An 18,536-nucleotide genomic window follows, 5' to 3' on the forward strand; every position below is an offset into this window, starting at 1 on the left:
TGCTCATGTAAGTAGAATAAAGAAATTCCAAGGTAAGGTTTTGAAAAATTTCTTTCATTTGCCTCCCCCCGGCCCCCGTTCTAGGTATTTCTCCTGAAATTAAGAGAATTTGAAGTGTTCAGAAATTGTTTTCAATCCTTTACTCATGTGTTTTCTTCCCTTTCCAGGCTAATACATTTGGTTAGGACTATGGACTCCACGGTACTCTGTTAACTCAGTCTCATCAGTTCAGTGGCGTTGCTGAAATCAGCAGTCACTTTTGAGAAGACATCTACTCTCTGAACATCAGTTATTCCACAAGGTCAGAACACCTGCATCAAAATGAATGCTACATTTTTAAGGCTTGTAATTGGTTCATGGCATAGTTCATGCAAGACATGAAAATTTTTAGCAATGTGTAATAAATACTAATCTAATCCATAAACTGTCTGCAAGAAAAAATTATTCTCTCTCTTTTCCGTGACTAAAACTAATTTTGCTTTTATGCCCCTTCCACTGAAGTCATGGAAATTTTTAACTTCAAATAGTCCTAGAGTTTCCTTCCTTCCCACACTCTTATTGCAATAGTTTCAAAGGTCTTATGCAGTGCCAGTATGTTGGGACTGTGTTACAGTCATTGGTCCTGAATTTCTGAAATGTCCAATTACCTGCTCAGCACAGGCCTTCAAGTCTGGTGACACCCTCTCCAAACTTATTTGAAGTTTGTATTACAAAATCAGGAAAACAAAGGACAAGAGAAGGGAGATGAGGGGAGGGATGGGGGGTGTGCCAGTGTCAGCAGCTCTGTCAATGGATTTTCATCTTTATAATGTTATTCTTTGTCTATTTTGGGACTGTAGAATTATAAAATCTCTGTTTCTATCCAGCTTTTATACTTCCTACCTATTCATGCTACTCAACAATTTCCTGCCACCTGGAAGTTTTTGGCTTTGGTGTCATGTAACCTAAATAAACCTGGGATGCTTTGATGCCGTTTGAGGGCTCATGTCAGTATGAGATCTATAAAATGTACAGGTGCACATGAGTACATGTCCAACACAAATAAGATTATATTTGAAACACTTGTCTTTGTAAGAGTATTCTGGAGGTTGACAAAGGGATTACATCACAGAAAACAATGAAACTCAGTTAAAATCCTTTTACCCATCTACCTGTTACAAGTCACAGTGGCTTATAGCAACTCTACAGATGTCTCCAGCTTTCCACACGCCTTGCTTCTCTCTTCACTTTTCTTCTCTCATATTTCACTTTCTCTTCTCTCTTCTACTGTTTCTTTTTCTTTCAGAAAGTAGTGCCAGCCTCTTTTCCTCTAAAAGCATTCACTGTCTCTCCAATTCTGTTTTTCTGGTCCTCACTTGCCCACTAATCCCATTAATCAATTCTAGTGTGCAGTGAAGTTGGAGGCTTATTTTTCTCTTCAATATATTTATTATGTAAATCAAAACTTTTTCCACTGACACTGTATTCCAATACATATTCTTTGAAACAAATATAAGCTCCATAATTTTTTTGTGAATTAAATAAGTATTTGATAACTACTATATTCTAGTTGGCCCTTCCACATTAAAAGCTGAGTCAATAATTGCATTCGTATTTTAAATAGTTTGACATTCTCCTTTCTTAATTCTGAGATAATCTCTCAGGAACTACTGTTAACGAATATAGGATTACTTATTTTGAAAGAAACATTTAAAGTCTGTTGTATTCCACTTAATGACTTTGAGATGGCTATTAAACCCTTAGATATGTGTTTTAAAATATCATACACACTCATATTTATATATGAGTTTCATATGAGTTTCATATCATAAATATAGGTTGATTCATCTTCATCTATGTTTATCAAAGACATTTCAAAATGCTTTTTAAAATGTGTCTAGAATCTTAGACTGAGGACAAGGCAGTTATTTTTAATTTCGTGACTATAACAAAATAGACATTTTTCAACTACATATCTATACTCCTATAATGTATCTGAATCAAAATGTTTTAAATAAATAGTATTTCTTAACTGGAGTAAAATTTCATATGTAATGTTAATACTTTTCAAAGTAAATCATTTTTTTCAAGTAACTTTTATTTTTATCAGCATCGTCACAAATTTTAAATGCTTATGTTATAGACTGAATGTGTATGTCCCTCTCAAATTCATTTGTTGAGGTCCTGACCAGCAGTATAGCTGTATTTGGAGTGAGGAATAAATTGAGGTCAAATGAGGTCATTGCAGCAGGACCCTGATCTGATGGGATTAGTGTCTCATGAGAAGAGATGCCACAGCTGGCTCAATCTTGCAGTCTCTCTCTCTCTCTCTCTCTGCATACACAAAGAAGAGGTCATGAGAATATAAAGCAAGAAGGTGGTGACTGTCTGCAAACTAAGGGATGGTTCTCATCAGACACCATTCTGCTGGCACCTTGATCTTGGATTTTCAGTATCAGGACTGTGAGAAAAGAAGTCTATATTGTTTAAACCACCTATTCTATGGCATTTTGTGATAGCAGCCTCAGAAGACTAATGTTACTTGACAAACAAGTTTTTACATATTCAAGGTAAATTCATTAGCTTTAACTTACCCAATATAGAAATTTAGATCTCTATTATCATTTTTTCCTAATTAGTTAACAGTTATTGTTAGAGATTTCTTTACAGAGTTTTAAATTAAACAAGGTTATGATAATTTACGTATCAATGATATAGATAAACCAAAAATGCATATAAATGATGTGTAAATATATGTTTAGGTCAATGTTATTTCATTAGGAACACAATAAAATAGTGTTTGGGGAAAAGAAATGAAATGTTATTCACATAAACTTGATAAACAATGCAAAAGTCCTTAGAATTTTTTAAAGAAGCAATTGGGAATGTTGGCTTGGAGTTGTATGGAGAACTGAGAAAGTGCTTTTTAGTTGGCTGTTGGTCAATATGTTTTTAGTTGAGTTAATATATCCAGAGGTCGACAGCAAACTTAAAGGTTAATCAGTCAAAAAGGAAGCACATATCAGTCTAAGATAAGAAATATAAAATGGATTTAACCCTGTATGTTAATGATAAAATAAGAATTTTGAGGCATGATAAAACTATAGATGAAGTGATGTGAGTTAGAAGATGCCAAAAGGGATCCTGAGAACAAAATAAAAGAGAAAATTATGCTGTACATGTACAAGTTATGGACTGTGTTATATTTTGTTAAGAAGGCACCTTTTTAAACAGTTAAAAGTGGAAAATATTCAGTAGAGCTCAATTTAAACCACATTTGTAAAGAGGACAGGGATCACAAAAGACTGACAAAACTGTATCTATTCTATACAAGACACACCTATGTAGAAAATTATTATTTGTAATTACATAAAGCCTTTTAAAAAAGATTTTTTCTTCGAAACTTCTGAAGGAAATAAAAGGAAGGGGCTTCTGTGACAGTAGATAAAATGTCCATTGTATGAGACACATATATATTCTTTGAAGATTTTTTTTACTGTCATGTTGATCAGACAGCTTGTACAGAGGTTTCCAGAAAGTAATTATTTTTTGAACAATATTGAATTCTTTAGCTATTATATAAAAAGCTATTTTGAATTTTAAACATATTATTCTTTTAGTAGCAATCTATTGCCAGGACTTTAAATGTTTTGTTTCTCTGTTATATGGGACTTGTAGATGTACAGGTTTCTATAAGTTATTTATTGATTAATGAGTCTTACATTGACTTGTAAAAGTGAAAACTTGGAAAGAAAAACTTGAAAATAAATACAAGAATAATATTATTTACATAGTAAAAAATATACTCAAACTTTGTTAGTTTTTTTGCTTAAAATAAAATGTAAGATACATTTTAAAATTTTGAATCACTTATCCTTAAAACACAAGCAAATGAGATCATTGCAAATTTATAGGCAATGACATAGATATCATCTCAGAGTTTGAGAGAATCTCAAGCAGGCTCTGCAACATCAGATCAGAGCCTGATATGGGATTAGAACTCACAAACCATGAGATGATGACCTGAGCTGAAATCAAGAGTCAGATGCTTAACCAACTAAGCCACCAAAGCTGGATGAGTTTTAAAGACAGTGTAGAAAAATAACATTCCTGAGGCATTCTATAAGAAACATGGAGTCAAGTCTTAAACTTGAAAGACTGATGATGTACTTATTATTGTTTGATTAAACACACATTCTTTGCTGTCAATATTATGAACTTTTTAAGGCACTTTTCATTATTTCTTAAAAGACAGTAGGGAAGAATAGCCAATCATGATGTAAGTGGCAAATGCTAAAATTGAGGTATATGAAAGGGACACAACAGCAGAGAATAGACTATAGCTAAGAAGTTTGGAAAATGATACACAGAATCTGTACCATTGAGCTTAAATGTCATGAATTTAAAAAATACTTCATTGGGGACCTGGATGGCTCTGTCAGTTAAGTGGCCAACTTTGGTTCAGGTTATGATCTTGGTGTCTGTGAGTTTGAGCCCCGCAGCTGGTCTCTGTGCTAACAGCTCAGAGTCTGGTGCTTGCTTTGGACTCTGTGTTTCCCTCTCTCTCTGTCCCTCCCCCAATCTCACTCTGTCTCTCAAAAATGAATAAACATTAAAAAATTTTTTTTAGTATTTTATTTTCCCAAGGAGCAGTGCAAGCATTCCAAAATGCATGGACTATTCCATTTAAGACCTTGGGTAAATGTATTTATTTCTCCTTTTATATCTACCTGCATAAAATGGATATAAAATATGTGCCTTACGAATCTATCACATATTAAATCAAAATCTCAAATTTGAAAACATATTTGCCATAGTAAATGGTTGTTTCCCAATGTCCATTTCCCTTTCTTCAAAGCATAGTAATTTTACTAAATTGGTCACCCTTAGAAGCGGCAGGGGTCTGTGGTAGACATTACTGGAACTCAGCAAGATCTCCTTTCTTACCAGGAAATTGTTCTCCCTGATGTTAAACGAAGCCATGTGATTCAATTTAGTACATGGGATATAAGTAGATGGACCAAATGGAAGCAGAACTACATTGCCAACGATCTTTGGCCATGTCATGTAAGTGAGTATTATCCTACACCACTTTTGTTGTATGAAACCACTGAAACTGTAGAGTTATATTACTATAGCACTATATAGCCTATAGTGAGGGTTCTGTTGACTCATTTCACCTGGTGATTTCCTCTTACTATTATAGTTTAGGCCAGTGAATTTTAAACAACTTAATGAAAGAAGGTGTTTTCAGTGGAAACATGTAGGCAACTCTGATGAATTATTTCTTCTTCTAAGACCATGTGGAACTGCCTGGGTTCTATTTTTTCCATGAAGAATTTTCAACCTTCTCTTTGTTGTTTTTTTAAATATATATTTTTAAAGTTTATTTATTTTATTTTGAGACAGAGAGAGAGAGAGAGCATGCAAGAGTGAGCTGGGGAGGGTCATAAAAAGAGGGAGAGAGAATCCTAAGCAGGGTCCACGCCCAGTGCACAACTCTACACAGAGCTCAATCTCACAATGGTTTCATGACCGGAGCTGAAACCAAGAGACGGACGCTTAGCCCACTGGGCCACCCAGGTGCCCCTCAACCTTCTCTTTGATTCAAGAAACTTACAAATAGTCTGTCAGCTCATTATTTGTTGTTTTCTGTTATCATGAACAGAGAACCATAACTCTTACAGAACCTGATATTGCTGATAAACTATTCACCTGCATTCAAATATACTGTTATGATCAAGATGCCTCATGGTATTCACATATAATGCTACCATATTTAATTAACTTAACCAATCTTGAGGGAATCTTCAAAACTACTGAGAGGTTTTAAAGTATTTCATTTTAAATATAGCTTACTTGATGAGTGATTCTATATTTAAATAAATTAGAAAACTGATTTGCAACACTCAGTGTTGAATTCCCCAGTTATTCCTCCACATTCATTAAAGCTCATCCCTCATTTCCCACCATTTCCCTTTTTATATCTACTGTGGTGTAAAGATCATGTTCCCTTCTCCACTATTTTCCTTTCTTTCCCTACTATTCCAGGTCTCGCTGTCCCTTGATGTGCTCACCTCCAAATATCTGTTAGTATTTCACATTAGGCACTTACTTGAAGAATAAAATATTACCAACTGTGCTACATCTGCTATATAAATATGAAAAATTTCATTCTCTACTTAAGTTCTATCATTATCTGGTCTGGGAATCACTCCATTCCTCACACACTTAGTATCTTGTACTCTCTCCTTCCATCTCCCACCCTGGCTAAACCCCAATTTTGTAAGAGTTCAATCTCTGCTTCTTGTAAGTGTGATATTGGATTGATTGTCATACCTGTATAAGCATGTTATTGTTGAAAATGAGTTTATATATTTACAATACGTAGTACAACAACTAATACAATAATCATTAGTGATCTTTAATATTAAGACCTGAACAATTGACTGTAGGTGAGGAACAAAAACATGCCTGTTGAGAGATCTCTAATTCATCATCAAAAATTTCAAATCCTAACTCTACACTACCCAGAAATCTTTTGTCTTTCACTATGGTGTGTGCTCTCCCACGTTCTACAACATCTATTTTTACACAATTTTTTTCCCCTCCAACTTTCTCTCACTTCTCACTCTAAGTGGATGATATTGTCTTCTCTTTCTCTTAAATAGGGATATTACAATAGGTATCTACTTAGATGCTAATGACAGATATAACTTAGTTGCACAGCAATGACCTTATATTCCCTGCACCAAATGTATCAAACCACTTGCATCTCATCCATGTCCTCTTCCTTCCTTCTCGTGTCCCTGAACTCCTGTCAGAGTCTATCCTCTTTCACAAGCTTTAGAATCATCTTTTACCTTGTCAGGGACATTTGATCCTATAAATAGAGTCCCTCCCTTTCTGAATTACCCTTCTTTTTTTTAATGTGTTTTATTTATTTATGAGAGAGAGAGAAAGAGACAGTGTGAGCAGGGGAGGGTCAGAGAGAGGGGGAGACACAGAATCTGCAACAGGCTGTAGGCTCTGAGCTAGCTGTTAGCACAGAGCCCGATGTGGGGCTCAAACCCACGAACTGTGAGATCATGACCTGAGCCGAAGTCAGACGCTTAATGGACTCAGCCACCCAGGTGCCCCATCTTTCTTCATTAGATCAATGTCATCAACAAATTTCAAACCTTGTACATACTTTTTTTTCTTAAAATTTTAAATTTTTATTTATTTTGAAGAGAGAGACAGAGCGTGAGTGGGAGACGGGCAGAGAGAAAGGGAGAGGAGACATAGAATCCAAAGCAGGCTCCAGACTCTGAGCTCTCAGCACAGAGCCCAACATGGGGCTTGAACTCACAAACCGCAAGATCATGACCCGAGCCGAAGTCAGTCATTTAACCCACTGAGCTACAGAGGTGCCCCAACATTGTACATACTTTTAAATATGCAGATGCACAGTAAAGTTTAAGTCACTTCTTTGGATGTTTCTAACTTTCAGAAAGTATAGTCATGGTTTTATAAAGTGTCTAATACAGAGAGACTGAATCTATGTTGAAGCCAGGTAAAAGGTTGGCCTGCCTTTGTGTTTCTTGGGTGAATAAACACATTATGTACCTTCTCATTGTGGCACACGTTAAACTTTCGAATTCCTTCAAATGTATTTTCAGCTTACACGGAAAGGCTGTCACAGCCTTTTATGCCCTTTAAAATGTATTGAAAAATACTGATATTGAAGAATATTTAAGTTGATCAACCACTCTGTGCTTTCCAGCCTCCAGATCCTGTTGCTATGTTCCTGCATTTCCTTCCCAGGTTTTCTTAGGGCCATTTACTAATTAAAGAAAACAGGACTCTGTGATGTTGTAGATTTAATTAATTTAGAGAGCTGAAGTTAATTAATGTATTGAGTTGGCTAATATGTTGAATTGACAAACAAAATAATTATAAATATTATCAAAATATGCACATTAATACAGTAAGAGTAAAGTTCTATCAACAAATAGTAATATTTCATTTTAAAATAGAAGCAATTAAAACTATTCCTCTGAAAAGATTCTAATTCTTGGTAAAAAGAATATTTTCACATTCTTCTTAAGTTTTCCATTAATTATACCAGAGGTTACAAACTAAAATATCAAGAAAGCAAGTCAAAGAATACAAATGAATAAAATGAGTTGGGGAGGGGCCTATTTTTAACTATTGAGCATATCACTCTGTCTAGATTAGACAACCAATAGTTGGCATTAACTGATTATTACTATGAGGGAAAGGAAGCTCACTTTTATTAATTAGTTATGAATTTTAAATTCAAATATATTTATTTTTAAATATTGGTTGGTAATTTCCTTTTTCCGTCAATGTTATCAGAGCCAAATAAAGCTCAGAACTGGACCACATATGATCTACTGTATCATTAGTTTATAGAGTCTGCCAACACAACTTGCCTATTAACAATTGTTTGCCTTGGTCTTTTTTTAAATTATTTTTAATTTATTTTTGAGAGAGAGATAGAGACAGCATGACTAGGGAAGAGTCAGAGAGAGATGGAGTCACAGAATCTGTAGACAATCTCCAGGCTCTGAACTAGCTATCAGCACAGAGACCAACGTGGGGCTTGAACCCATGAACCGTGAGATAATGACGTGAGCCGAAGTCAGACGCTTAACTGACTGAGCCCCCATGCGCCCCTGCCTTAGTCTTATAAAACAGAAAATTCAAAGCTTGAAATACACAAACAACATGAAGTTTCTGTCCAAAAGACCTTATTAGTAAGCAACAGATAGTCACGGGCACATGGTTGTTATAAAGAGTAAATATATTCTTTCAAGTAATATTTATAAGGAAACTGCTATGTGCTTAACATGGGTAGGCAGCAGTAAGCAAAACAGACAATATCCTATATGAAATTTTCACTTGGTACAGTATCTAGAATATTTACCAAAATATATATGTTCCATGAGAAAAATTATCAAACCTAGAAATGTATATAAAATTTACTAGGTTAGGGGAGGATGATAGTTGTAATATTAAATATGCTGTTTCAAGATGGTTCCTCTGAGACTGAACCTAATAAATACCTCCAAAGGATTAAGTCATGTAGTATCCAGGGAAAGAGTATTTCAAATATGTACAATTGCAGATGCTCCAAGGAGAAAGATGGCTAGTATGTGTGTCAAACAGAAAGAAGAGCACTGTGACTTGAGTGGAGAAGGTGAGGGAGAGAATAGTCAAATATCCAGGGAGATTTTGACAGGCAGGGCATAGCATGTTGTGTGTGGCTCAATATATATCACAAGGTGATAATTGCTACCAAGTAAAATAAAGCTGGAAAGGAGAATGGAGTGCCAGGTTGGGGTTAGAGTTATTTGTAAGCATGAGAAGTTTTTGTCACACTCTATCTACCCTTTGGTACACATGAAATATTTTAAAAAGGCAAAAGATTTATGTGATCTGAAGAGAAACCAGAGTATTACATGAAATATTTTAATAACCAATACATAGTCTGATGGTATCTTTTTCCACTGAAAACTGCTCAACAATTATTTATTATTACTGATTTGATGCATATATATTTCTCTTGACATACATGGTTTAGGGGATCTAACTCTTAGCAAGCCCTCCAGGTCTATATCTTTCTATTCTTCACTACATACCATTGTCTCCGTCTAAAAAAGACAAACTTTGTATGTTTTTAAATCCTTTTCTCAAGTACTAAAAAACCATCTTTCACTCTTGTCTACCACTGGAGGCCCTTGGTACGTTTTTATATTTTTGTTGAAGCATTTTAACATTTTTTTCTTTTTTTCTTTTTTCATTTCCCCTACCCAGCTGAGATTTTCTTCAGGATTAATAGTATGCTTAGAAGACACCATGGGTGCCCTACTCAAGAGCTCTTCTTCCTCCTTTTCCTTTTTGCCTAAGCCTCTCTCCCATGATTCAGTCTGGAAGTGTCAGTCAATCCCCTTTAATCTCTGCAGCCAGTTCTGCCCATGTGGCTTGATACAATAAATAAAATATAAATAAAGCTTGTGGTATATCTTCCAGGAAAGGGTTTCTCTTCTAATATAAAGACTGAGATCTGAGAGAACCTTACTCCTTTCTTTTCTCCTTTAAGTGTCTTAAATAAGGACCTTATTCTTAGAGTTTCTAAAACAATGTGTGTCCATGAAGAGCTACAGTTGGATACCCTAAGGATAGTAGAGCCAAAGATGAGAAGTACTTAGGGTTCTGATTAAATTTGTGAACTTCTGAAAGAACACATGAATACCAAACTTTGAACTTCTGGTCAGGATTGGGGGAGGGAGGAACAAACGTATATATATGTATATGTGTATAAATTTTAAATTTAGGTGTTTGTTCTTAAGACCAAAGTCCCTGCTAAAATGTTGCCTTTGAACTTCATCATTTAATAAGTTGCTTATTTCTTGTTGGTTTAACTTTATTTTCTAGAGCTCCTCTGTCCATAAAGGTAGTCATTAGCTATATATGGCTCTATAAAAGGAAAATAATTTGAGGCACCAGGGTGGCTCAGTTAGTTAAATGTCCAACGTCAGCTCAGGTCATGATGTCATGGTTTGTGGGTTCAAGCCCCACATCGGGCCTTGTGCAGACAGTTCACAACCTGGGTCCTACTTTGGATTGTGTGTCTCCCACTTTCTCTGTTCTCCCATGCTCATGGTCTGTCTCTCTTTCTCTGTCTCTGTCTCTCTCAAAAGTAAAGAAATATTAAAATATTTTTAAAACGAAAATGAACTTAAATTCCATTAAAAATTTTGTGTAACATACTAACCACCATTTCAAGTTCTCAGTAACAATAATTGGCTTGTTGAGTATTTTGTAATGAATAGCACAGATATAGAACAAGTCCATCTATTCATATATTTGCATCATCCAGTGCTGGGTCAGAGGTTTCTGTTTCTTGAGCCCTCGGTATAACTCTAGTTGATCTCTATTGTCAAACAATTATAGTAGTTTTCTATGTTTATGTACTGTATCAGCATCATCCAGCTCAACCACAGTCTTGGTAGAAGACAATTTATTCACTCTAAAAAACATAACTAGAAACGATTTTTCTGAGGTGCACATGTAAGGTGTAAGCACACGTGTAAGGTGTTCAGGGTGCATCAGCTAGTGAGGGACAAATATGTTACATTTAAGTTGGTACTAGCACTACGTATTTGACACAGATGTTCTGCAGTGAAAACCATGTCACTACTGTACCATAATATTCGGTATAAACCTGCATTTTAACAAATTTGAAGAACCACAGTTCTTTTTCGTTGTCAATGCCAAGCCACCATAACTCTTATGACCGCTGACCCCTGAACAGATAAGTCTGATTGTTTCTTTATAATCCCATAATCTGTCTTCATCCCTTGTTACGATCCTCCCCCAAAAGCAAGATTTGATATTGTTTTTCCAGATGAAAGCTGCATCTATTTGTGAGTAAACAGATGGTGTAGGACCATTAGAGGGCTGCTGCTTGTCAGATTTAACCCGTTCTATTACCTGAGTATGTCCAATTGTGCCACAGATCCTCTCTGGTCCTATGAATGAGACTACCCAGCTAATTGTGCAGTACCAGCCTACATCATCATTAGTTTCTCAATTACTTCTTCTCCCATTCAACAGTACATTGCCTGAATTTCGTATTCCACTGTTTTGTTATGGCTTTTGTAAACTTTTCCCCCCGAGAATATGCTAGTTCTCTAAGCAGGTGTTCAGAATGGCTTCTGCAAATATCGCAGTGCCCTAGTCATCATTTTTCTCGCTTCATCAGAGGCAAGTACGCAGCATTTAATGAAACGATCATGATTAGAAAAACATGTAAGTTTTAAAAAGTCAATATGATAAGAAAGCAATCACTAGGGAAATAAATGTATTTATAGATCAACAGGTAATGTTGACAAATGGGTAATAGTTCTGAAATGATAATGTAATTGACTACATTTAAAAATACAAAATTTTGGGGTCCCTGGGTAGCTCAGTTGGTTAAACGCCTGGCTCTAGACTTTGATTCAGGTCATGATCTCACGGTTCGTGAGATCCAGCCCTGCATTGGGTTCCATGCTCAAATCTTGGAGCCTGCTTGGGATTCTCTCTCACCCTCTCTCTCTGTACCCCCTCTACTTGCACATTTCCTCACTGTCTCTCTCAAAATAAATAAATAAGAAAAACACAAAATCTTGTTAAGCCAATAGAATATTTCCTTTCACCGCTTCATGTCATATGTACATTCACATATCCACATTCAAAATATTGTTGTGATCATCAGGATGTTCTTATTTTTAATTTGCTTAGTTTCATTTTACAGGCTTGCACAAAATAATTACATAATGTGATTTGGGATTCTTTGATATTTGTTTCACAAAGCATTTCTGCCCAGTGAAGTAGATCATGATATGTATGTTGTGGCTGCATTCTTTGACTTCAAATATGTGAAGTATTACTTCTCCCCTGTTCAGGGCACTATTGAAGTTTTCTTTGAGTTTGCTCTTTCACGTGTTTTCTGTCCAGCTAGAACTCTATCAGTGAGCACTGAGGGAGGAGATTCTGTCTGTCAGTTTAGCAGTTACGAAAATGCATACTTCAGACTTCAGGTAGAGAGATACTGCCTCTGATTTGTTCTTTTTTCAAACAATATGTAAACTAGGCTACACACTGTTACCCTTTCTTATGCACTGTGCTATCAAATGACATGCATAGAGATGATCTATGAATATCAGAGAAAAAACACATAACTTACCATTTAAATTTCACTTTGCATAGTAGTTCAGATAAATACTTTTTACAACTAAAAATACTACTACATGGCATACTTATACGATGATCTAAGGCTAGAGCAGTTTTATCTTTCTGTGAATTTAATTACATACGTATTACCTTCTCTTAAATGAAAATACATCTTTTAGATAAATATACATCGTATGGATTGGGAAATTAGGTGTCATTAAAAACATATTAATAAAAGGAATGAGACAGCATTCTCAGCTTGTTTTATATTATTGAAATGTAACATCCATCACTGTAAAATTGGAAATGACAATTTATATTTATTCCTTGTAGTACAAGCTATGGGATGACACTAGAGCTACACAGTGCAATCTCGTGTAAGAATAAGTCTATTTAAGAAGAAAGATTTTTTGGGGCACCTGGGTGGCTCAGTCGATTAAGCGTCTGACTTCAGCTCAGGTCATGATCTCACCGTTTGTGATTCTGGGCCGCACGTCGGGTTCTGCACTGATAGCTCAGTGCCGGGAGCCTGCTTTGGATTCTGCATCTCCCTCCCTTCTCTCTCTCTGTCCCTCTCCCACTTGTGTTCTTGCCCTCTCAAAAGTAATAGATAAACATTAAAAGATATTTTTTAAAAAAGAAAGATTTTTAAATACAGCTTTCATTTATACGTATTTTGCCTACATACATTTTAACCCCAACATTTTGCAGAGTTACAGAAATTCCTTTCTCAAAAGAAAGAGGGGAGGGGAAACAAAAACATACTTCCAGTTAAAGGATGATTGCTTTGGAAATTTAGCTTCCATTGATGGCAATCAGCCCTCCTGTTTAGTCTTGATTGATAGTTGTCTATGATATTTTGTAGCTTTTTATAACTTTTTATGCACCATCTCATTCTTCTATCATGTTCAGAGTCAGAAAAATAAGTCTAGAAACATATAAAACCATGATGTAAGAGACCTTAAGTAGAATATGTACTACCTGCATTTATTGACATATATAATAGGAAGTTATTTTAAAAGCATGTGTATCTTCCCACACCAATTTAGATAATTCCCTAAGAACTGCAAACTGCATAGAGAAAGGGGAAAAAATCCTTATCAGAGATTAAAAACTGGATCCTATCAGTGCTTCCTAATTCCAGTAAACTTTTACTTGGTAATATGAATTTAAGTTTCCTCCATGCCTGTTCATGGCTTGATAGATAATTTGGTTTTGGTGCTGAATGATATTCCATTGCGGATGTACCACAGTATATTTATCTATTCACCTACTGAAGAACATCAAGTTCAACATCAAGTTGCTGTTCTTCAACAGCAAGTTTCTGTATAGACTAAAGTTTCACATCCTTTAGTTAAATGCCAAAGAACACATTTGCTGAATCATATGGTAAGAGTATGTTTAGTTTTATAAGAAACCACCAACTATTTTCCAAAATGGCTGTACAATTTTGCATTCCCTCCAGCAATGAATAAGATTCCCTCTTTCCTTGCATCTTTGCCAGCATTTGGTGTTGTCAATGTTTCAGTTTGAGGGCATTCTAATAGATACCTAGCAATATCACATTGTTGTCTTAATTTACCTTTCCATAATGACACATATTGCTTAGTGTCTTTTCATATACTTATTTGATAGCTGCATATCCTCTCTGGTGAGGTGATTTTAAGGTCTTTGCCCATTTTTAATTCTAAGTTTTAGAAATCTTCTGTATTTTGGATAATAGTCCTTTATTAGGTGTGTCTTTTACAAACATTCTCTGCCAATCTTTGGCTTTTCTTCTAATTCTCCTGGCATGGTCTTTCACAAAGAAGTTTTTAATTTTAATTAAGTTTATCTTATCAATTATTTCTTTCATGTATATGCCTTCTGTGCTATGTCTAAAAGTTATTAACATACTCAAAGTTATCTAGAGATTCTCCTATATGTCCTCTAAGAGTTTGAAAATTCTGTGTTTCATATTTAAGTATGTGAATTACTCTGAGTTAATTTTTGTGAAGGGTGTAAGCATGCTACATTCTTTTTTTGCATATGGATTTCTAGTTGTTCTAAAACCATTTGTTGGCAAGACTAACTTTGCTCTACTCTATTGCTTTTACTCCTTTTCAAGTATCAGTTGGCTATATTCTTATGGTTTTACTTCTGGGTTCTTTGTTTTGTTTCATTTATCTAGTTATCTATTCTTTTACCAACCAACACTATCTTGGGTAATATAGCTTTATATTAAGTCTTGAAGTTGGGTAGCATCAGTTCTTCAACTTTGGTCTACTTTGATTCTGTGTTGGGTTTTTCTGGGTCTTTTGTCTCTCTCAATATCCACACTGTAACTTATTGGTGATTTAATTGGCATTTCATTGAATTTGTAGATCATATTGGGAAGAACTCACATCGTGATAATATTGAGTCTTCTTTTTAATGAAAATGGAATATCTCCTTATTTATTTAGCTCTTCTTTCATTTCATTCATTGGAGTTTTCTAGTTTTCCTCAAGTATATCTTCTACATATTTTGTTAGATTTATAGCAAACCATTTCATTTAGGGGATGCTAATGTAAATAGGATTGTGTTTCTAAATTCAAATTCCACTTGCTCATTGCTAATATATATGAAAAAGATTGCCGTTTGCATATTAACCTTGTATTCTGCATTGCTACAATTGCTTATTTATTCCAGTAAAAAATTTTTTCAGATTTTTTCCTTTTTTTACTTAGGCAATATTATCATCTGTAAATGAAGTCAGTTTTATGATTTCCCTCCCAGCCTGTATACTTTTTCTTTCATTTTCTTGCTTTATTGCATTAGCTAGAACTTCCACTACATGTGGAAAAGAAGTGGTGAGAAGTGACATCCTTGCTTTGTAACTGATCTTAGTGGGGAAGTTTCATATCTCTCATCATTAAGTATGACGATATTTGTAAATATTTTGTAGACATTCTTTATCAAGTTGAGGAAGTACCCCTTTATTCCTAGTTGGTCAAGATTTCTGATCATGAAGTGGTGTTGTATTTTGTCAGATGCTTTCTCTGTATCTACAGATATGATCATATGATTTTTCTATTTTAGTCTGCTGATGTGATGGATTATATTAAATAATTTTCATATGTTGAACCAGTTTTACATACCTGGGGGAAATCCCACTTGGTCATGATGTGTAATTCTTTTTTGTTCATTTTTGGATTCAAAATGTTAATTTTTTTTGGATTATACACTTAATTCTTGACTGTTCTCTAAGAAAACCTGCTGGAAATATTGTATCATTCATTAAACTTTGCTAATTGAAGTTTCTTCTAGGTAGTAAATTATCTTCTTAAAGAAATCTATTGATAGGGGCTCTTGGGTGGCTCAGGTGGTTAAGTGTCCAAATTCAGCTCAGGTCATGATCTTGAGGTTCATGGGTTCAAGCCCCACATCATGCTCTGTGATGACAGCTCAGAGCCTGGAGCCTATTTCAGATTCTGTGTGTGTGTCTTTCTCTCTGCCTCTCCCCTGCTCATGCTCTGGTTTCTCTTTCTCTCTCAAAAATAAATAAACATTAAAAATTAATAGAAAATATATTGATATCAAAGAATTTAAAAATATTATTTGAGGTTTTTGGCAACAGGTTTGCTGCCACAACACAGTTGTTGTGGAAACCACTGTTAAACCTAAACCAGAATGGGAAAGGAAAAGACTTATATCAACATAGTGGTCATTGGACATATATATTCAGGCAAGTCTTCCACTATTGGTTATCTGATCTACGAATGTGGTGGGACTGACAGAAGAACTATCAAAAAAAATTGAGAAGGAGACTGCATTGTGAAGATGTTGTCACCATTGATATTTCCCTCTGGAAACTCAAGACCAGTATTATGTGACCATCATTGATGCCCCAGGACACAGAGAACTTTATCAAATATATGATTACAGGCATATCTCAGGCTGACTGTGCCATCCTGATTGTTGCTGCTGGTGTTGGTGAATTTGAAACAGGTACTCCAAGAGTGAGCAGACCCATGAGCATCCCCTTCCAGCCTACACACTGGGTGTAAACAACTTAGTGTTGGTGTTAACAAAATGGATTCCACTGAGCCACCCTACAGCCAGAAGAGAGATGAGGAAATTGTTAAGGAAGTCAGCACCTACATCAAGAAAATCGGCTACAACCCCGACACAGTAACATTTGTGCCATTGTCTGATTGGAATGGTGAAAACATGCTGGCGCCAAGTACAAACATGCCTTGGTTCAAGGGAGGGAAAGTTACCTGTAAAGATGGCAATGACAGTGGAAGCACACTGCTTGAAGCTCTGAATTGCATTCTGCCACCAAGTCGTCCATCTGACAAGCCTTTGTATCTATAAAAGCGATGTCTATAAAATTGGTGATATTGGTACTGACTCTGTGGGTTGCGTAGAGACTGGTGTTCTTAAACCTGGCATGGGTGGTCATCTTTGCTCCAGTCAGTATTGCAACTGAAGTAAAGTTTGTTGAAATGTACCATGAAGCGTTGAGTGAGGCTTTTCCTGGGGACAATGTTGGCTTCAATGGCAAGGATGTATCTGTGAAAGAAAGATGTTTGCCATGGCAATATGGCTGGTGACAGCAAACATGACCCACCACTGGAAGCAGCTGGCTTCATGACTCAGGTGATTATCCTGAATCATCCAGGCCAAATCCATGCTGGATATGCACTTGTGCTGGACGATCCCACAGCTCACATTGCCTGCAAGTTCACTGAGCTGAAGGAGAAGACTGATTGTTGTTCTGGCAAAAAGCTGGAAGATGGCCCCAAGTTCTTGAAATCTGGTGATGCTGCCATTGTTGATATGGTTCATGGCAAGCCTGTGTGTGTGGAGAGCTTCTCTGACTATCCTCCTCTGGGCCATTTTGCTGTTCGTGGCATGAGACAGACGACTGGTGTGGGTGTCATCAGAGCAGTGGACAAGAAGGCAGCTGGAGCTGGCAAGGGCACCAAGTCCGTCCAGAAAGCTCAGAAGGCTAAGTGAACATCATCCCCAGTACCTGCCACCACAGTCTTAATCAGTGGTGGAAGAACAGTCTCACAACCATTTGTGTCAATGGGACATTTAAGTTTAATAGTAAAGACTGGTTAATGATAGCGATGCATCGTAAAAGCTCCAGAGGAAAGGAGAATGTTTTATGGACCATTTGTACATGCACGTGTGGGTGTGTGTGCATGCAGTTTTAAGATATTAGTTTTTAAAATCGGTACTTTTTAATGGAAACAACTTGACCAAAAATCTGTTACAGAATTTTGAGATCCATTAAAACAAAAGTTTAATGAAAAAATAAAATACAAATATCAATTGAAGGTAATTTTAATTAGAAACGCATTTAGTTAACAGTAGGAATGCGATAGGGGGATAGTCTGAGGTTTTTTTTTCTATTTTTGAAAAACAAAAATAGATAACCACAGATTCTAGTGCATGCACTTAAAATTGAAGGTCTTGGTGTGTCAAGCAAAATACTCTGTATCATTAACCATAAATTTGGGATCTATCCCAAATGGATCTTAAATAGACAAAAAAAATCTTTTGTTTATTTCTGTTAAAATTCTTATCAAAATATGACAAATAAATATATTTTAGAAAACATTTGGTCAACAAGGACTACTTCATTAATTAGAAAAAAGATGCTGATTGTGACTAAGAAAACTTGTAAAGCAGGTGAATCTCTTTTCCTCAATGTGTCAATCTCAGTTCCCCAGATGCTTACTGTGAATTATATTTGCCAACATATAATAAAATTAAGAATACTTGGCCTCTTTATTTTTTTATTTTTATTTTTTTTACAAATAGTTTATTGTCTAATTAGTTTCCACATAACACCCAGT

General features: G+C 35.6%; 1 pseudogene; it reads left to right on the top strand.

Annotated features, from left to right (window-relative positions):
* The first annotated feature begins 16,356 nt into the window (after positions 1 to 16,356).
* LOC120224549 lies at positions 16,357 to 17,688 on the top strand (annotated as a pseudogene).
* Positions 17,689 to 18,536: the final 848 nt, after the last annotated feature.

This window comes from Hyaena hyaena, unplaced genomic scaffold (genome assembly GCF_003009895.1).
Source record: "Hyaena hyaena isolate Hyena2069 unplaced genomic scaffold, ASM300989v1 scaffold_1189, whole genome shotgun sequence".
NCBI classification, from domain to species: domain Eukaryota; kingdom Metazoa; phylum Chordata; class Mammalia; order Carnivora; family Hyaenidae; genus Hyaena; species Hyaena hyaena.